The sequence below is a fragment of the Opisthocomus hoazin genome, chromosome 5, assembly GCF_030867145.1.
Source record: "Opisthocomus hoazin isolate bOpiHoa1 chromosome 5, bOpiHoa1.hap1, whole genome shotgun sequence".
Lineage (NCBI taxonomy): Eukaryota > Metazoa > Chordata > Aves > Opisthocomiformes > Opisthocomidae > Opisthocomus > Opisthocomus hoazin.
In genome coordinates, this window is record NC_134418.1 from 70,309,798 (window position 1) to 70,331,847 (window position 22,050).

The window sequence follows — 22,050 nt, forward strand, 5'->3', positions numbered from 1 at the left end:
AAAACCATTTACATGGAGCAGAAACATTCGTGGATGTAAGGAACTTAAATCTGGCATGTAAAATAGAACCAGACAGCCCTGCAACTTGAAGTCATTCCACTGCTTCCACTGGTGTATACAAAGCATATTTACCTTGGATCTGATGTCACTACTGCTTGCATACAAGCTACTGAACCGTACAGTAATAGACTCAATAAGTTTAGCACGTGCAGTTAAATAGCAGAACCAATTCCCCCACCAACCAAATGCTACAGAAAAAAAAGGTTCAGAAGAGTATTTGTGCTCAGTTATTGTTCAGAAGCTTGCTCAACGTTTACCAGTGTCTTTCTGCACCACAATTCGTCTTGGGAATGCACAGCACAAACTTTTTTAGCCATTTTCGCCAGAGGCAACAGCGCCAAAAATAAAAACCAGAAATATCTCTCAGCTGACTAGCCATGTAATATTTGAGTTCTTAAATATTTCCATCTACGCATTCTCGGGAGGCAACTCCACCGTGTTCCCTGACAGCATTACCCAAACTCTCCAGCTGCTTGTCATCTTTCATCACCTTCCTTTCTTCCTCTGTATATACTCTTTCACTAAACCCTACTGCTTCTTTCTTTTAAGTCTAACCTCCTTTGTCATTCTCTCAGCTAAAATACTCATCTCTCTGTCAGCCTGTCTTGAAAAGGACATTTTCCTCTTGGTTTGCTTTCCCTGGTTCATCCAAAACTCCTCCCTTCAGCTACTTCCCCGACTATATTATTTAGAAGTTTTTCATTTTCTTGCCTTGCCTGCCATCCACTTTCCATATCTAGTCCAAGGAGCTAACAAATATATTTCTGTGGTACAATCCTATTACGTTTTCTCTCTGCACAACATCCCTAAAGTGTACTGTAAAATGTGGCTCCCAGGGCTTGCAGTGGCCTCCCCCCTACACAGTGAAAGACCAGGTAGTCAGCCGACAGACTGACTTCATTTGGACGGATCAAAATCAATGTCTCCAAAACCATACTCTTCAGAAACCTCCTTCTCATGTGATTTTAAAGCATCAAATCAATTTGGAGTAAAACACTATTAAATTAATGGAATATTTTCAGTGCAAAAATAGTCATCAAAATTTTCAGTTCATTTTAGACATTTTTTTTTTTAAACCTTCATAACACTCCAATTTTAGTGGCAGACTGGATTAGCACAATGAACTTTACGAAGAACAATACATTACCATTACTTTGGGCTGTTTCCAAGTAACAAAATAATTCAAGACAAAATTTCATAATACTAAAGAATTTGTGCCTTACAGCTGTAACTCTTCTCAATGAGTCTATGCATGTCCCATCACTGTTCTACAGTATTTACAAATTGCAGTACACACAGCTGAAACACTGCTTTATTAACACTAGAATACCAGTGTTTAAAAAAAAAAAGAAAATAAAAAAAGCATTTACAGTTCCTAGGAATACTGTCTAACACTGACTATAAATCTGAAGCCTCTAGAAAGCCACTGGAATTTTCCAGAAATACTTTGATTTTTCTTTAGTGACTGTCCTAGTGGATTTGTGACACTTTGTGGCAATAGCAATGCCCGTGAAGAACAGTGGGAGACAGGACAGGAAAGAGTTTGGGCAGCTGAATATGGAGCTAGCTACAAAATCCATCTCACCTCAGACATGTTTCAGACATGAACAATAGGGATGATAGAGTAGTCAAGACTACAAGCACCTATTCAACAAAACCTTTGCTGGCTCAGAAAGAACAAATCATTTGAAGAAACTTTATCAGTGGAAAAGAAAGGAAATTGAAACCTAAGACATGGTAGATAATACTGGAAAAAAAAAAAAGACAGATCTGTGGTAATTGTTTTTTCCATGAAAAGAAAAACAATTCTTTCCACTGCTAAAAGGCTGCACAAAGAATTGGAAGATGGAGTGATGGAATAAAGCACTTTTTTTTTAACAGTGTTTTACATACAGCCATCCAGAAAGTAAAATTTAAAGGTGTTTCAATCCTTCCCCAAAGTGTTTTTGTTCTTATTTTAAGAAAACATTTAGTTACTTATAAAAGGATAACTAATGGGCACCCAGAGAACTGTAGCATTTAGTAGGACTGCCTCCCTTTAAATATTGTAAATTTTTGTTTAATAGGAAAGCCATACAGTGCCTATCAGCAAGCAAATTAAAACAAGTCAACCAATTCCTGTGAACACTTCAGCTAGTTTATCTAACATAGACCAGCTGATTAGAGTGCTCGAATAAAGCAGTTTATTAATAAAAAAAATTCCACATTTAGACACTGAGAATCCCATCGAGAGCTGATTAGCTCTCTCACGGATTCCAAGAAACCAGAAAAAAAAAAATGTATGCAGAGATATATATATCAACAATTCTAACAGTTCTTCATGCACAATAAAAAAATGCCACTTTTTGCCTCTGTTACCGTTACACGGCATCCTGAAACACTTAGCATTTACTGTCCCAGAGAATTTATTACCCTTCAGGCAGAACTTTAAATGGAGACAGACACTAATGTCTCTCAAGTAGACAGAAATACTGGGTAAGTCAACTTAAAAGATCTGAATTGAAATAACCATCACCCTGGTTTATCGGAGTCTGTAACCCATTTAGATCTGTCGAGCCCTTGAAGCTCTCCATTGTTGTTGACGTGCCTCTAAGTGAAGTCTTAATCTGTGTATACAGCTGTGCTGTAGTTGCTTTCTGCAGTCATGTGAAGATGACTTTTGCTGCTTTACTGTTGAACACAGCAAGAACACTGTCATACCAGTACACGCAACAGCTGTTAAGTGCTCCATAACTTTACTTTGACAAACATTTCATACAAGTCGAATAACAGAGGCTTCCCAACATCAAGTTTTAACCTATTTTATTTATCATACAAAGATATTAGGAGCAATCCATGCATTAGCCATGACTGAATTTCATACCTGAATTGATTTAAGGTAGAATAAGGCAACTGTATGGAGACTGGAATCTTCCCAGTCGGCACTTTAACTATTGGAAATAATTTACAATAGGACAAAGACCACCAGTTTAGGCTAAGAACGCCAACCAGAAAGCACAGAAAATGACATACATAAAAAAAACCAAAGCAACAGAGCAGCCTAGTTCACTGTGTCTAGAGAAAACTCTATGATAATGTTATCCTTCTGTGTAATTGCTAGGTCTTGTTCCAGAAAGCGCAATAGTTTACAGAATTAAAATATAACTTTTCCTCCTAAGCAGCCTTTCAAGGCCGAAAACAATGGAGCAAATCACGCTGTTCTTTGTTTTCGTTGCAAATGTGACTATTAGTAGCAGTTAGCCTCCTCTTTGCCAGACAGCTGAGAATTCATAGCACAAGTTTCCCAGGGAGGCCGCATGATCTCCGCCCATAAAGGACACTCAGAACTGGCGGAGCACCTGCTCTGGCCAATGCCGTGTTGAACACGAGGCTGGACTTGGGACCTCCGAAGTCCCTGCCAACCTACATGAGTCTATGATTCAGCAGCTGTGATGATCACCTTGAGTAGTTTAAGCTACCCATCTCACTACCAACATCCATGGTCTTTGTAGTACTTCTGCCTCTTCCCTGTCCTTCCATGTGAAGGGAATCAGACACTAGATTTTCCTCATACTGATGCAGAAACAAGTCAGAAATAATTCATCTATATATAAAGAGTTGAAGGACAGGCTCTCCACAGAATGGTTTAGACCTAAGGCCCTGTTCCACAGTAATGTAAAAAGTCTGCAGAAAGACAACTTCTAAATTAAATACCTAAGCTAGATTGGAATATCCTCCTTACCCACTAATACTTAAAAAGTTTTGAAAAGAAGTACTGCTTTACCCATTATCTTGAAAACTATACACCAACCTGAAATCTAATTTACAAATACTCCTGAAGGTCTCTAATCTCAGCTTGTCAAAAATTTTTAGAAATCCACTGCTAAGAATATCTTTCACCTACAACAGCACTTCAGAGATACCAAGTCATAGACACTACCGGAAAAAAACTAATCAAACTGAGTTGTATCAAACACTTCCACACTGGAAAAGCTACTTGGTTACATAGTGTGTTTTGTTTTTTATTTTACTTCAGCTCTGTGGGCCTTTTCAGCCATTTCTGGAGCTTCAGATGTTGTCTATAAATTATTCCTCCCTTCAACAGGGAAACTAACAGTTTCTATGTGGAAGACAGTACTGTCAAACAAACAAAATAAATTTAAACAGCATAAACGGAATAAAAAAATGATGAAGTTAGGTATGGTGAGAAACGACAATCAGCCAACACAACAAAACCCTTAAAAACAATGTTTTCCCTGGCCTAAAACTTAATTAACCTCTAAAAGTTTCCAAACTTGAATTAACTAATTGGTAACAATAAGTCATTATAACATGAGAATTTTTTTCTGTTCTGAACTATCACGTACTGGTAACCAAGTACCACAGCTTTCCCGTATGAAAGCATAAGGTGAATTAAAAGAATAAGCACTTTGTGTCTTTGTGTTCTCCTTCTGCAGCATTAGGTAATCAGACATCAATTTATTCTTCCACAACTCCATGCATCGATTGCTTGTATGAAATATACTGCCAGCAGAGACTTTCTTTTCAGATTATATTAAAGGGCAAGAATGCTTTATTTCATCTCCTCGGTTTGCTCTATCCATAAAACAGTTTTAAAGAGTCTGTCTAAACTCTGGGGGAATCACAGTGTATAAAGAGAAAACATAAAATCTATCTTTGGCAGAAAGCACTGCCAACTTCACCTTCTTCAACTATAAGCATCCCTTCAACAACAAAGTGATCAAAGAAATTAGCAGGATTTTTTGGTTAAACATGACCAAGATTCAGGCAAGAAGTCTCTAAGTACATAACCTGCAGAACTATTCCCATGCAAATTTGAGGCTTGAGAACTTGGAAGTATATTTCTCAAGCCAGTTGAAATAAACAAAACACACCTCACATCAAGTTTATAGCAAACTTTGGGAAAGGGTAGACAACTTGCTACTACTGATGCACCCTTGTAATGATCTTCTCATTCTCCACCACACTCCCAAATGTTACTGTCTTTATTTTCTTTATCTTTAAACACTGACAGGAAAGCTGGGAGGAAGAAGGAAGAGAGAGAAGAAATGAAAAAGGTGCAAAAAACCCACTAAAATTTTTATGAACTTAATAAATCAATATGTTGCAGCATAAAAAAAAAAAAAGATAAGATTAAAGAAGTTTTGACCTCTTCCTCAGACAGTGTATAAAGCCTCAGCTATAACTGAAATATACTACAACAGGTTGCATTTCAGAAGAGATGATCATATGGTGTAGGGCTGACGCACTCTACTGCTGTTCAGAGAAAGGCATTTTGTTCCCAAAAGATAAACCCAATATACTAAATACCAGAAAGCTTTACAGAAAGAGGTTTAAAAGGGGGACAGTCATACAGCATGGTACAGCAAATATAAACTTTCTTCTTCCTCAGCATGCAAATTTCTAATTTTTTTTCAGCTCAGACAACACCGTTAAATGAAGGAAGGCAGAGAACTATCATTTGAGTCTCAATGTATTATCATTGCCTACAAATTTTGAACATCTTAAGACTAACATTAAAGATCACTTTACCAATAGTATTTTGGAATCAAACGAGCAAGTTAAATTTGGTGAATGCTGTGACTAAAAAAGAAACCCAACAAAGGGAAGAACTCATTCAGTAAAGACAGGGAAAGGCATACAATGTCTGTTACGTATTTTACAAATATTCAAGCCAGACTGGCATTTTAAACACCTTTTAACCAAAGACAAAAAGCAGTCTGTTAGTTAACCAGAAACTACACTGCAACACTCGAAAATACAATTCACTCATAGAATCAAATAAAAATAAAGACATAGTGGAAAAAAAACCAAAATGTAGGAACCAAAGATATAGTGAAAAAAATGAACTGCATGGACCAATTTTTATTTTTCCTTTTTCCTGCCCTGAAGTAAATAAACTAGTTCCATAAATACCAGATCATAAATCTTCCATTTCACCCATCTTCAATGGTAACTTAACAAAAACCAAAATCCTTTTGTTCAAATTCAAGCGCACGTACTGAATACCTCGAGTACACACTAAGCCGATCTGTATAAGGGTCTGTACATACAGTAGCAAAGCATCTCCTCAAAAGTCCTACCTACATTTGCAAGTTATGCCTTCATATCCTCCCATCACCCAAACTGTCATCCCTTTTTCTGTACAACTCCATGAGCAACTACTGTTCTAGTAGTTTATCTTAAGACCTGAAAGGACTGATTTAAAGCATACACATTCGGGGAGAAGCTGAGAGCGCTGGGATTCTTCAGCCTGGTGAAGAGCAGGCTCGGGGGATTTCATCCGTCTCTAAAAATCTGATGCTGGGAACTAAGGAAGACAGAGCCAGACTCCTGTCAGTGGTGCCCAGTCACAGGTCAACAGACACAAGCAGAAATACAGCAAAATCCACTTAAACATAACAAAAAGCTTTGACACGGTGTCATTGGTACCCCTCTGCTCCTGACCCTTGCACAGACTCCTGTCTGTCCCCATAGTGCTGGGTGACATGCCATAAAGATCAAATACTCTAACAGGCTCTGCCTGGGGTGATTGTAAAGTCTACATGCTTGGGGATGCTCAAAACCTAATGGGACATAGTCCTCATAAACCTGCTCTAGTTGACCCTGCTCCCTGCAGGGAGACTGAACTAAATGATCTCCAGAGGTTCTTTCCAACATCAAATACTCTACGATTCTGTGATTAAAATCAAATATAAAATTACTCCAAACATCATACTTTTAGTTGGGAAAAAGTATCCATACTTTGTTTCACTGGAGCAGGTATTCCAGAATTCATCTATAGCTAAACCCTATGGTTTTGGTCTTATCATAAAGCAATACAAATATTATGCTATAAATCAGAGAAACAATGACAATTGTCTCCTAGAGACACCTTAAGACATTGAAGATTTATGTAAGAAATGACAGCGATGCAGGAATTGCACTCTTTCCTGGTTGCTTGCACTACACAGGTATCGAGTAGCATACACCTGCTGCTCAGAATATCATCAGCAGGTAAAAAGAGGTAAGAACTGACCTGCTTTTTATGGGAAATATATACGGAGACAGAAATCCCATCCCCTCCTGTTAGAATTCCCTGTCTCTAAACAATCCAAGTAAAAACACATCTTGTAGCCCCTATAGTAGTAGTGAACCTTCCTCTGCAGAGGAAGAGAAGAGCTGCTACATACTTGTAGAAATGAACGAGGAAAGATTTTGCTGAGGGAAAGGACTAGGACTTCACAACTGGTCAAAAAGAATTATTAACAGTTTTCCATTAAAGCAAATGACTTACAGAATAGTGGGAACCTCTTCAGGTATTACATTAGTATTTTCTAGTGATACATTAATAACTTCATGAGTTTGCAGTTGGCAATGTTAATAGGCTGCAAGCAGCCTCACAGTCACAGGCCCTGGTTCTCATGGGGGACTTCAACTACCCTGACATCAGCTGGGAAGACCACACAGCTAGGCAGGTGCAATCCAGGAGGTTCCTACAGAGCATCGATGATAACTTTCTGATGCAAGTGGTGGAGGAACCAACAAGGAAAGGCGCGCTGCTGGACCCTGTATTAACAAACAAGGAGGGACTGGTGGAGGACGTGAAGGTTGGAGGTGGACTCGGCTGCAGTGACCATGAAATGGTCGAGTTCAGGATCCTGCGTGGAGGAAGCAGGGCGATAAGCAGGATCAAAACCCTGGACCTCAGGAGGGCTGACTTTGCCCTTTTCAAGGAGCTACTGGAAGGAACCCCGTGGGCCAGAGCTCTCGAAGGCAGGGGCGTCCATGAGTGCTGGTTTCTCTTTAAACAACACTTCTTCAATGCACAGGAGCAATGCATCCCCCTGAAAAAGAAATGGAGCAAAGGAGGCAGGAGACCTGCATGGTTAAACAAGGAGCTTCTAGCGGAGATCAGGTGGAAGACAAAGGTCCATGGAATGTGGAAAGAGGGGCAGGCCACTTGGGAAGAGTACAGGAACGTGGTGAGAGCATGCAGGGATGCGACGAGGAAGGCCAAGGCCCACCTGGAATTGAAAGCTGGCAAGGGATGTCAAAAACAACAAGAAGGGCTTCTTCAACTACATCAGCAGCAAAAGGAAGGCTAGGGACAATGTGGGGCCGCTGCTGAATGAGGCGGGTGTCCTGGTGACGGGGGATGCGGAGAAGGCAGAGCTACTGAATGCCTTCTTTGCTTCAGTCTTCAGTGCTAAGACTGGCCCTCAGGAATCCCAGGCCCCGGAGGTAAGAGAAGAAGCCTACAGAGAGGACGACTTTCCCTTGGTCGAGGAGGACTGTGTGAGGGATCGCTTAAGCGATCTGGACGTCCACAAATCCATGGGCCCCGATGGAATGCACCCATGAGTGCTGAGAGAGCTGGCGGATGTCATTGCTGAGCCACTCTCCATCATCTTTGAGAGGTCCTGGAGGACAGGAGAGGTGCCCGAGGACTGGAGAAAGGCCAATGTCACTCCAATCTTCAAAAAGGGCAAGAAGGAGGACCCAGGGAACTACAGGACGGTCAGCCTCACCTCCATCCCGGGAAAGGTGATGGAGCAGCTTATCCTGGAGGCCATTATCAAGCAAGTGGAAGAAAAGAAGGTTGTTAGGAGTAGTCAGCATGGATTCACCAAGGGGAAATCATGCCTGACCAATCTAATCGCTTTGTACGATGACATGACTGGCTGGGTAGACGAAGGGAGAGCCGTGGATGTTGTCTACCTCGACTTCAGCAAGGCTTTCGACACAGTCTCCAATGATATCCTCCTAGGGAAGCTCAGGAAGTGTGGGCTGGATGAGTGGTTGGTGAAGTGGATTGAGAACTGGCTGAATGGCAGAACTCAGAGGGTTGTCATCAGCGGCGCTGAGTCTAGTTGGAGGCTGGTAACCAGTGGTGTCCCCCAGGGGTCAGTACTGGGCCCAGTCTTGCTTAACTTCTTCATCAACGACCTGGATGAAGAGTTAGAATGTACCCTCAGCAAGTTTGCTGACGACACCAAACTGGGAGGTGTGGTAGGCACACCAGAAGGCTGTGCTGCCATTCAGCATCACCTGGATAGGCTGGAAAGTTGGGCAGAGAGGAACCTGATGAGGTTCAACAAAGGCAAATGCAGGATCCTGCACCTGGGGAGGAACAACCCCATGCACCAGTACAGGCTTGGGGTGGACCTGCTGGAGAGCAGCTCTGTGGAGAGGGACCTGGGTGTCCTGGTGGACGACAGGTTAACCATGAGCCAGCAGTGTGCCCTGGCTGCCAAGAAGGCCAATGGGATCCTGGGGTGCGTCAAGAAAAGTGTGGCCAGCAGGTCGAAGGAGGTTCTCCTCCTCCTCTACACTGCCCTGGTGAGGCCTCATCTGGAGTACTCTGTCCAGTTCTGGGCTCCCCACTTCAAGAAAGATGAGGAGCTACTGGAGAGAGTCCAGCGGAGGGCTGCAAGGATGGTGAGGGGACTGGAGCATCTCCTACGAGGAGAGGCTGAGGGAGCTGGGCTTGTTCAGCCTGAAGAAGAGAAGGCTGAGAGGGGACCTAATATATACTTACAAATATCTGAAGGGTGGGTGTCAGCAGGATGGGGCCAAGCTCTTTTCAGTGGTGCCCAGTGACAGGACAAGGGGCAATGGGCACAAACTGAAGCACAGGAAGTTCCGTCTGAACATGAGGAAGAACTTCTTCCCTCTGAGGGTGACAGAGCACTGGAACAGGCTGCCCAGGGAGGTTGTGGAGTCTCCTTCTCTGGAGATATTCAAGACCCGCCTGGACAAGGTACTGTGCAGCCTGCTGTAGGTGACCCTGCTTCGGCAGGAGGGTTGGACTAGATGACCCACAGAGGTCCCTTCCAACCCCTACCATTCTGTGATTCTGTGATTCTGTATCTTCCACTCACATGAACACCAGCCTTTAACTTGTTCCTTCTTTTGCAATCTCAAAGACAAATAGTTTCCTTCAAAGCCTCCTTTCCCACACCCGGTGGAGCGGTAATATTGGAGTACAATCATTTATTCCATTCTGCTTTGAATGAGTTTATGCCTCATGTTTTCATATGTTGTGCAGAACACACACAAAACATGTCCAAGTATTCAAAGAGCAATCTCAAGATTCTAGGAAACTGTAGCTTGATGAAGTTACCTGCTTCTGCACTAAAACTTGTGATAAATGAGTAGTGGAAGGGGGGCACAGAGAAAAAACCAAAAAGTCAAACAACTGTCTCATGAGTTATAGTCAGAAAATCCAAATTGTTCCAAAAACAAGGTTGCTGCAAAATGACAATACTGCGGACTTAGATATATCACTTTACATGCATAAGAAAAAGAAGTCTGTCTGAATGCCAAAACACAACAGAAATGTTGCAAGCAAAGATTAGTCATATGTTTGACAACTCTCTGTATTCAAATTGTAATATTCACGGAAAATTACAGCAGGCCTTGGCACAAGTGCTCGGAAAGCTAGGAAGTGCAAAAGGAGTCAGTGCAATGTTTCCCAACAGACGAAGAACAAACAAGAAAAATTTTTCATTGCAGAAAATCCCTCCAATATATTAACCAATGAAATGCATCTCCACACAGCAAAAACATTTTGGTAGGTTTACTGAACAGAAGACTTGTGTTTCATAACTCAAGGCATCAAATAACCTTTAAAAAATAGAATAAAATAAAATAAATCACGCAGAATGAATTCTGAGGAATACACACAGAAGAAAGTGGGAGTATGTCTAATACTATTAGTGGAAAGCCAATAAAATTTCAAGGAAAGGAATTAGCAGTGTGAGGAAATAAGCTTGGACTCTCTCACTTTACAGACTGCAAGGTAGAGACAGTGAAGACAAAAAGCAAAGAAAAATATAAAGTGCAGTAGTTCTCACTACTGAACACATGGAAGAAAAGAAATAAGTAGAGAAGAGGGAAGAGGAAAAAACTGATTAGACGTGGCAGGCTTCTTTTGGAGGTTTTCTTTGGCATGAGCTGCGGAGTTCCCCCCCCCCCCCAGTTTTGGTGTATAAAGGAAGGATAGAGGCAATGTGGGGAAACAGCTTAAGATCTATGTGACGAGCTTACAGAAACCAAGGTTTGCTTCACTCATTACAAGATTTTGGAAAAGCTGCTAGTATTTTGAGTCAAAGTCAAGTTGAATTTTGTACATACATAAACAAAAATACGTGTTATCATTATTTGTCAGCTGGTTTCCACTAAATTCTAGATTCACAGGTTCATCAGTCCTTTAGCAAACAGATGGACCAAGAAGAAATTTACTCTATAATTTAGGATGCATATGAAGAGAAGCGTGAAAGTTTCACAGCACTTACCAAGCATCCGAAACATGATTATGGCATTCACTGACCAACCATTTAGAAATCAAATGGTATCTAAAATGAATTGCATACACATATGGCAACTTCATACTATTGCTACGACTTGACAAGAAATATCATCTTCAGGAAGACATTTCTAGTTTAAAAATAAGGTGGAGACAAAAAAGTTCTCGACCTTTCAACAAGGTGTCATAGCAATCAACAGTGCACAAGTGGAGTACTGTCAAAGCTGACGTATGCTCTTCCCACCCATTTGTTCCACAACAGCAATGAAAGAAGTCATCAGGTCAATTATGACTCAATGTCTAGAATTGAAGCCATTTGTAAGGAAAGCAAAATATACTTGGGGATAGTAAATCTTACATATTACAGCTGCATAACCCAAAATTAATATAAGCATTTTGTGTCAGAGTACAAATACACAAGTTAAATACAGTGTTGCTGTTTTCTCTTAACAGATTTCCATTAAAGTACATAGCAGACATAAATGAAAGACTGAGAGATTTACAGACAACATTGCACCTGAACATCTTTCCACCACTTCACACTTTGTATAGCTTCTCCTACAGAAATATTTGTGGACGTTATTAAATACCTACCAGTATTAATTCTGCTCATGATTTCCACTCTTTAAGCAGCAGTAATGCTAACCAAGTCTTTGCAGAATTTTCAGCTATATATTAGGCATAAAAGTCAAATGAACATCTAAATTATCTTGATTTAGGAAAATGCCCATCAACTTTCAACTGGTTGTGTGCTTTTAATTAGCTTTGGTACTTCCGAAAAATCTCTCTTAGTGCCTTGAGTTAGGATCTCCAAGGGCCTGAGAGCAGAGCAAACCCACTGAATAAGTCTTTTTGAATTACTAAAAGAAAGATGATGTCTCTGCTTTAGAAACTGTTAATTACAAAAAGGAAAAAAAAAACCAAAACCAAGTCATAAATGACAAAGTGTTGAAATACACACTAATAAATTCTCTGAATAAAGAAATAGCACCTCTCTACTGATTAAATTTTCGGTTATACTTGTTATTTCAAAGACTAAGTCATCAATTTCATCCACTGCTATAGCAGAGTGTTTCTTAAGTGACATAAAGGAGGAAAAGTACTTATACACACATGGTTTAATAAAAATGCTGAAGAAATTAAGAAAACATTCCAAAAATATTTTTTGTTATGTTTAAAAGGGCATAATCAAAGTTTAGCTGATTTTGCCAGTGATTAAATCAAATTTGATGTAACATTTAGAAAATTAAATCTTGCAGGTGTTTTACTGTAACTGTCTTATCCTATTCTAGTGTTCTATCCGACCTGGAATCAGCAAAACAAGTGCTGTCTCTGGGTGTCTTACCTAGGTATAAACTGAATCTGTTCAGGTGGAACCTAGATATTTTACAGAAATGCTTGCACCTGTGCTGACTTTGGGCAAAATAAATAAAACAAATGCAACAGAACCATTATAAGCACAGAGATTTACTAAAGCTCAGGTAACAAATGAGGAGTATATCCAAAAATCCAAAGGAAATGTTCCATTGTTGTCAGGTTTTAGTAGCCCTCTTCCTCCTCTTGCTAGTCTCCACGTTACCATTACTCAGCTTTTTCCCCAAGCATTCATTATCCCCCAAAAGAATGAGTACTGACAACTTAGAAATTCTAACCCTTTGATTACAAATGAAACTCCAATGACAACTAAACCTTTAAGTTACCATTTGTTTTGTGATAGGTTGCATTTGAGCAGCAACACAGTCTGCAAATCTCAGTAGTCAACTTCCTCACAGTCCCTTCAAATTGTTGACCCTACGATCATGGAATGAGTAGTATCACTAAAACATCTCCTCTCTCTGGTGACCAGCAACAGGACACGAGGAAATGGAATGAAGGATTGAGGTTCAGATTGGACATCAGGAAAAGATTCTTCACTGAGAGGGTGGTCAGTCACTGGAACAGGCTCCCTAGGGAAGTGGTCACGGCACCAACACAGTCAGAGTTCAAGGAGTGTCTGGACGATGCTCTTAGTCATGCAGTTTAATTTCAGTTAGTCCTGCGAGGAGTAGGAGTTGGACCTGATGATCTTTATGGGTCCCTTCCAGCTTGAGATATTCTCTGATCCTATATTTAACATCTTCATTAACAGCCTTGATGATGGGTTGAATGTATCTCAGCAAGTTGACTGGTAATTGAGAGGAGGGGTTCTTACACTGGGGGACATGGTTGTGCTTCAGAGGGATCACAACTGACTGAAGAAATGCACTGACAGATCAAGAAAAATCAATGAAAGACAATGCAAAATACTATAACTTGGACAGAAGAGGCCCATGCAGTAGTCCAGTGTGGGAGCTAACTGATCAGAAATGAGCTTGGCGCAGAAGGCCATGCAGGGTCTTGTGGACAATGAGAATATAAGTCAAAAATGCACCCTTGCAGAAACAGAATGCTAAGGGTGTACTCGACAGCACTAACTACAATGGAACCAGCAAGCAGAGGGAAATTTTTACTCTAATCCACATCTGGAAGACCACATCTTGAGTACTGTATTCCATTTTATGCTCCCTAGCGTAAGACATATTGGTACAGTGGAGAGCCAAGAAGATGGTTTGGGGCTCTGGCATGGGATGTATAAGGAGTGGCTGAGAGGACTGGGTCTCTTCAGCCTCTAAAGGAGAAAGCTAAAGAGAGATCATATTGCTAGATTCAACTATTTAAAAAGAGAGCCAGACTTGCTTGGAAATGCACAGCAAAAAGATGAGAGGCAATGGCTGTAAACTGAAACAAGGGAAATTCAGACTAGATAAAAGGAAAAAAATTGTTCACACAAACTGTTCATACAGAAATTGTTCACTGAAACAGGTTTCGCAGAAAGACTGGGGAATCTTCACTCTTGAAAATACCCAGAACAAGTGGACAAGGTCCAGAGCAGCCCACGTATCTTCAAAACCAGCCCTGCTCCAGATCAATTCCAGATGGTACAGAAATGGTATGAAATAATGGGTGGAGATTGTACTAGGTCTGGCTGGGATGGGTTTAACTCTCTTCAGAGCAGCCTTTATGGTGCTGCGCTTTATATCGCTGGCTAAAACAGTGTTGGTAACACATCAATGTTTTAACGATTGCTGAACTCTGCTAGCAGAGCATCAAGCCAGTAGGCTGGGGTGATTAAGAGTCTGGATGGGGGTACAACCAGGACAGCTGACCCATACTGACCGTACCATATCATGTCATGCTCAGAAATAAAAGTTCAGGAAAAGGAGGAGGAAGGGAAGACATTGATGGCTATGGTGTTCACTATGCACGCGGACACCCTGCTTTCCAGGAAGTGGTTGGATATCTGCCTAAAGGAATTAGTGAATGAATTTTTTTTTTTTTGCTTTTCTTAAGCATCAGTCTCTTACTTTTCTTATTAAACTATCATTATCTCAGTCCATGAGTATGCTCGTGTTCCTTTTATTTTCTCCCCATCCCATGGGAGACGGGAGTGAGCAAGATGCTGTGGTGGTGTTTGGCTCTTGGCGGATGTCAGCCCACCACAGGCATCTTTCAACTTGAATGACTTTATGATTCTATGACATTTCTTCATATGTGTTTCTCACATATTCTGTAGGCTTCACAAAGAACTTCATAATGCTGTGAGGAAAAAGTTACTCAATAAAAAATTTGGACTATCCCAAACATTCTTAAGTTTTTTTGATGTGAAGAGTGTAACAAATTCTGTATTGGCCAGTATCCCAGGAGGGCCACAGATCAAGTGCTACCACAAGCCAAGAACCTATACATTTATCTTCATATCCCTTCCACCAATATTCACAGAAAAGTGAAAGGAGAGAGGAACAATCTCAGGGAAGTTGGAGCAAAACTGAGAAGAATGATTAGATGATACACCATACTCTAAGTTTCTGCGTGGGTATGTGTGAATTCTGACATATTTAAAAAAAAATTAAAGCATTTTTACTGTTGTGGGTGTTCAAAGAAGATAGCTGAGCAACTGTTGTAATATGACAGCCAAACAGAAAAAAGTCGTCAGATGCACTGGATTTGCCCTCCTCCCAAGGAGGAAAAATAAAAAACTGAATGCAGATTATTGAAGGATAATATATATATAATACTCGTGGCACGAGTACATGCAAAGAATTCATGATTTGCTAAATTCGAGATTGAACAACAAGAAAAAAATCACAAACGTTCATAAAAGAAAAGACCACATTACATTAGATGATGATAATAGAGAAATAAGTTAGTGATGCAAGAATGAAACAAAGAATGGAGGAGGCGATTTTAAAACCAAATTATGAAACAATTGGTATAACAAACAGCTTGATATAACAGCATTCACTTGCACTGAGTTCAAATAATGTAGAACATACACAACTTGAATTCAGCAAAAAAATACCTGCATCAATAAAGTGGGTCTTTCTTTCCATTATTGTTGTTGTTATCACTACTATTATATTTGCTCTTCCTGGATGAAACACTCAACAAGACCAAGGTAAGTGCTGTCTACTTGATACCAAAAGTTGAGCCGTGAATTAAGAATCCTAAATTCCATTAATGATGACATCTATCGAGACCCGGTTAACAGACGGCAAGGTATGTTAGTAGAAGTGAATATGACAGATGAGTTATATTACAATGGATTACATATGGTATCCAGCTTTTCAAATGAAGTGAACTGTGACGCCATCAGGTTATTTTTATAGAGGACAGTGGGAGTAGGTTATATTCCTGATTAAGAAATCTAAAATAAGCAAAATAAGAAAGGGCCACCTTATGAATTATAATGTTTAAAGAGCAATATAATGCATGAAAAGAAAATTTATGTGCTCTAGACACTGCAGTGATATCAATCCATGTTCTCCCTGTCTTTAGCATTTTGATCTGATTATTCTGAGATTATAAACTGCTATAGCTTAAACTGTCAATCTAATGCAGCAGCTCTCTCTTAATTTAGAATTTATCATAATACTAAAGAGCAGAACTCATAATAAGCTTTGGGCATTTTATTTCTTCTGTTTTTTGGCAGGGAGTTTTGCTTGGTGGGTTGTGTTTTTTTGGGGAGTGGGAGTTGTGGGATTTTTTGGGGTTGCCTTTTTTGTTTATTTGCTGTTTGGGGTTTTCTTGTTTGTTTTTATTGACTCAGCCAGACCAGAAAGAGGAGGAACGGAAAAGCAAAAGGAAAAGGAGGAACTGAAGTTTAGTGAGCCAACAGGTGAGAGCATGTACATCATTTGTCACAACGTGTCCCGATTTTGTGCAATGAGGACTCTGTGCCATCAAAGACTTACCTTGTGCCTCAGAGAGACATGATTAGAGTCTGGTGCAACAGTAAGTAGTAGACTGTGGTGGACAGTTAAGTGATCAGGGTTTGTTCTCCTACATAGTTCAGAACTCAAGTACACTCACACCTTCTGTCAAGTCTAACAAAATAGCTCAAATTTGCTTCTTTACAAAAAAAATAAAAAACACCACACGAAAAAAACTCCACCACCTGTCCCAGCAACAAGTTAGTTTTTGAAAAATAGTTATAGACTTGATTTCATTAGTAGTCAGTTCTTACAATCCTCAGAGATCAAAGTAAATTCTCACCTACTATGCAGCTTGAACCACTCAGAACCCTGAACTCCCTCAGTAACTGCTGCAATCTAATTAAACAATACTGAGGTCCGTTACTGAATAGCCACATAACAGATGAGCAGACGCACTCTGCCACTCGCACTATCCAGATGTGCTTTGAGTATCACGGATTAAAGCACTCGTAAAGAGTTGTAACTCAGTAAAAAAATTAGGGGAGGCTTTTTTCCTCAAAAAAGAAAAAAAAAAATCCTTTGATTTTTACTTCTCCAAGCCCTCAAAGTTCACATATGTGCCTTGTGAGAACAATCCCTTAACAACGAAGAGTTCTTTCCTCATAGACTGATCTCCCTAGTCATACAAAAAAACAACAAAAATACAGTTTGTTGATAATTTCTGCATTAAAGATCCAGATATAACAACAGAGTCTAGAGATTCATAACCTTACCTTCTTATTAATGAGCAACCTCTCAGAAAGACAAAAAGACAGAGAAGCAAGATAATGCACCATGCAATTCATTTATTCAGGCAGACATGTGGCCATTTCCCATGCAGGATTTCAAGAACCAAAGCTTATATTCCATTTTTAACATCAGATTAAGTACCTACTAAAAGCCATGGTCTCATCTCTTTTCCTATCCCTCCTTTTTAAAGATAATGGGAAAGATTACAGAAAGAAGAATAATGAAAAGAAACGATTTCTCACTTTCACCTTTTCTTACCTTCTTTCCTGCTTCTCTTAGGAGACTCCCTATAGCCACCTTAATGATTTTCAAAACATACCTCATTCTCCTCCAGATCGGACATGCCATCAGCACGTTTGACTTAGAACAGACTCAAGGGTTAGAAGGCTTCACTGGGAGACACAAAACATTCCTAAGATAAGCATTTTATTGTTCCTAGAGGGTGAGCCTGTTTTAAGCTTCAAATTAATTTTTCTGCCAGATCTGGGAATGGCAGATGGGAATGGGGTGGAATATGTCAAAAAAAAAAACACCCTCCAGGTTTCATTCAGCCCAACCATATAATTAAAATACAAGAAAGAGAGGCACAACCAAATGGAAGAGCTCCTCTCTGAAGGTGAAAAAGATAGTAAAGCACCACACTACAGTTTCATTTAAAAATATTTAATCTAAAGATGGGGGACATCAGGCAAATTTTACTTCATGGAACTAAGCAAAGTTGACATTTTCTTTGCTTGCAACAAGCAGAAGTTGCAGAAAGAAATATTTCTAGGGTAGCTCCTAACACAAGGTAGCACACAATATGCAAATATGACAACAGGGACAAAAGATGTCGAGGAGCTTTCACGGTGGGAGACAGCCTCGTATCACACTACGCAGCTAAAAGAGCTCTAACAAAGGCCACTAAGCACATTTCACTTTGAACGATAAGTGGTAACTGATGATAAGCGATGACACTTCAAGAGTGGGCCAGGCAACAGGTCTGTTAGGTTATCAAAAACAAGCTCATCTACAGTTTATACAATTTTGGTACTCACTGATAATAAATGAACTATGACATAGGTCAATAAGGAGAAAAAAAATATACCAGATGATTCACCAAAAGACCCACATCATAGTGATGAATGTGTCATTTGTTTTTAAACATATATATGCACACACACACACTACTGCTGTGCTCTTCACCAAAGTGATGTCATGTCTCTACCTGCTAATTGGGACTTAGACATCAAGAACTGTCTCCACAATAAACTACAAAGCACAGAAAAGCAGATGATTTCACTGTCAGGCATTTATGAGTATGATTACAGTATGATTCTTAAGACAGCAACTAAGTGATGGAGGGGAGGTACCTCTCTGCGTGAAGAACTTCAGAAGCTAGGAAGGAAAGGCACTTTCACCACGTTGAGAAAGAAATAGAAAAGAATAGGTTCTCATTCTCTCCTTTGCAGGTGGCTGTAATAAAGTCAGAATCAAGGCTCATGTACTAACTTTTAATTCATGTAGAAAAATCCAGACCACCAAACCTCCTATAAGCATTCATCCTACTTCTTTGGAAATAAGAAGTTTCATGCCACCAGGAGAATAAACAATAGAATTATTTCTTCATTGGGACAATAATAAAATAGTCACAACATAGTGTTTCAGAGCTCCACATTTCAGTGTCCTTAATGACTTAACTTACATTTTATGTGAGCACCAAGTCACATAAAAATCACCTTTCAACAAAGATTCTTCTCGCTGAAATATAAAGAACCTTAGGAATCCAGAACAAAGGAGAAAGAAAACCACTTCACATGACAGATTTCGAGAGTGAGAGAGTAAGCAAATGCCAGAGAACAAAATTACATTGTAGATGATGCCTTCTTCATTTACTCAGATACAGATCAACATTTAGAGAATACAATTATACATATTCTCACACTTTGTATAAGGAATGCAATCACAACTGTAAGAGCACACATATAACTGCTTCCTTGCATCATGCATAGAAAAGAGAAACCTGTAGCATCTGAACACTGCTCTTTTTATGCTCTGCTCCTGACATTAGTTTTTAGCTACCATCAAGGAGATATTATGTAATTGTAAGTGCAGGACAATAGGGTATAAAATAAGGAAAAATAATCTATAGATACTCCCTATCTCTACTGCTACAAATAAAATTTCCTTAGACCATCTGTTCCTCCTTAGGTATAAAAGCTTCTAAAACAGATTAGGATATTAAATAGTCATCCTGCAGAAAAGTTTCCTGTTGCTAAGAAACAGGAAGGAAAATAATATATCCAAGGTCAGCTGTTACTGAATTGATTTGGGATGAAAAAAATTTTTGACCCAATTTGACACATGTCACAAGGAATCAAACACACTGTTTGTTTAGGCTGCACTGTATCCATATGTCATATTCTGCTTAGAAATTTAATATTTGCATGGAGACTATGAATAAAAGTAAAACTGCGTTCAGTCAACAGTAACAGAAGTGTTGATCTGGTTAGGCAAATCGACAGGGAATTTACATTACTTTGAGAAACCCTTTTTGAGGAGTTAAAAAGTTCATTGCATTTTGTATGACCTTTCATTTCTGGCAGTTTTTCATTAGACAGATTTTAGTTCTAGGTTTAAGTCAGAGGTCAATGCTTCTAACACACCGCTTCCCTCAACAGGCAAGTTTAAGGCAACCATTTCACCTGAGGCACCACTTCTGCAAGCATGAAATTAGGCATTATTTTCTTGCTATTCCTAGCACATTGATTCAGCTGCACTCCTCCTCAGCAATTAGGAACTCCAAACCATCTCTATGCAAGATAAAATCCAAATAAAGTATTAATATAGTGAAATTATAGCACTGTCTTCCAGATGTATAACTCCAGAAAGAGCACATTACAGAACAAACCACAGGTTTGCTACATAAATATTTGGGAAAAGATGTTGTAAGAAAAATTAGGTCTGTCTGAAACCCAGTATCATTATCCATGAAGTTTAATGAACTACAATTAGTTTTTTTCCCAAATAAAGCCGAAACAAAAGCTCAGAATTACTTTAAAGGCTTCCAATAGAGAAAAAGATAGGGAAAGTTTTGGGGTTTAAGTGTTCCTCGATTTATCAAGAGAGGTTCTTCCCCAGCCAAGCTGTAGGGACACATGGAAGCAATCAGGTACTCTGCTGTTTCTCCTTCTACTCTTGCTAATGTTCTGCATAGCTCTTACAACGAAGCACATCCAAGAATTTCCCACTTCCAGTCTGGGGAGTTAACTACACTACATACAAGGTCCTGGAAAACAACAGGTTCCAGGCACAAAAAGCACCATGTTACAGTCTACTAAACATTACACAAGCATACAAAACAAACAACATGTAAACGGCAAACTGCTTTACACATTATAAATAACCTAAACAAAAACTGCTAGACAGTACATATACTTGTCTCTTACACAGTCTTTCCCACTGGTTTGTTGCATAAGTCTGAACATATATGGAACATAAGGCTTGCTCAAGTACGTAAGTACAAACGTTTATTTCGATGCTTACATTTTTCAATCCAAAAACATAGTTCACAAAAATACAGCGTGTGCCATACGGCTACTCTCCTGGCTTGCAAAATGCCTCTTGCACACCAGGCTTGTTCCTGACATAACTGTCTGAACTCTATAAACATAGTTTCTTCTTGCTGCCCCCTATTTATTCTCCATATTTCCTGCTTATTATCTACTCTGAAGGTAGCATCAGTGATAACACACCTCTTGAGAAAAGAGGGAACCTGACAGTGATAATGCCACATTTGGGTACTGAAATGGCCAAGGAGGACAAAGGTCAAACAGCCTCCTGCACTCCAAAGGTTTTTTAATCACATCAAAGGATGCTGGTACCTTTAGAGATCCTGTATACCAATTCAAAAATGTCTGTATTAAAAACAATTAATAACAAAATATAATTAAATAATATACTAGAATTATATTACATTGATCTATTGATATCATTCTCAATTTTAAAAATTAATTTTATTCATTTAATATTAGTGGTAATGATTATATATTGCAATAAAAAATAAAAGTATCTGTTTTAAAAATAAATTGCCTATTTAATACAAGATACTCAGTAACAGACACTGTTCAGTCTTTTTCCTTCCCCTCTGTCCTGTTCCCAATTTATGGTTTAAATTTTAGTATTCTGGTGTCACACAAGACTTTTCCAAACCATAAATTGTTTTCGCCCATTTCTTCCTTTGACACCTCCTAACCCTACCAGCAGTTCTCACGTTAGTAAAGAAACTGAAGCCTGTTCCCATCAATGACCAGACAGTGGTTTAATTTCAGGATAAACCGAGTAAGGATTAGACAGCATAGGGAAAGTTACTGTAGCAAACTTCTACATCAGACCTTATGAAAGGGAAAGATATTCGTTTGCAAATATCCCACACATACTCATCCTTCCAAAGATCTCATTCATTCACAGTTTCACACTCACCTACACACAAGTGACATGTCTGCCCAAGCAGTTTGGCCAGGATCACCTGTATGTGACAAAAAATACAAGAGGGACAACAAATTAGTTTTTAGATGGATCCTCACAGCCTTTAGGAGTCAGTAGCCACTGTGGGGTGGTCCTCCACACCAGAACCCTACTCACCTCAGCCTCCCCAAATCTTAGGCCAGGTAGTTTCCTACTCTGTTTTTCTTCATTTGG

At 39.5% G+C, this 22,050-nt stretch overlaps 1 protein-coding gene across 5 annotated transcripts in view; it reads right to left on the reverse strand.

The window, feature by feature from the left end:
• MARCHF1 (membrane associated ring-CH-type finger 1) overlaps positions 1–22,050 on the reverse strand; it is a 248,518-nt gene that overhangs the window by 207,692 nt on the left and 18,776 nt on the right. Inside the window, exon 2 of one of the 5 annotated variants that reach the window (XM_075421658.1) lies at positions 21,832–21,877. The exons of the other annotated variants lie outside the window; for them this stretch is intronic. The gene's annotated coding sequence lies outside the window, so the exon portion shown is untranslated. The remainder of the gene's footprint in view (positions 1–21,831; positions 21,878–22,050) is intronic. 5 annotated transcript variants of the gene reach the window in all.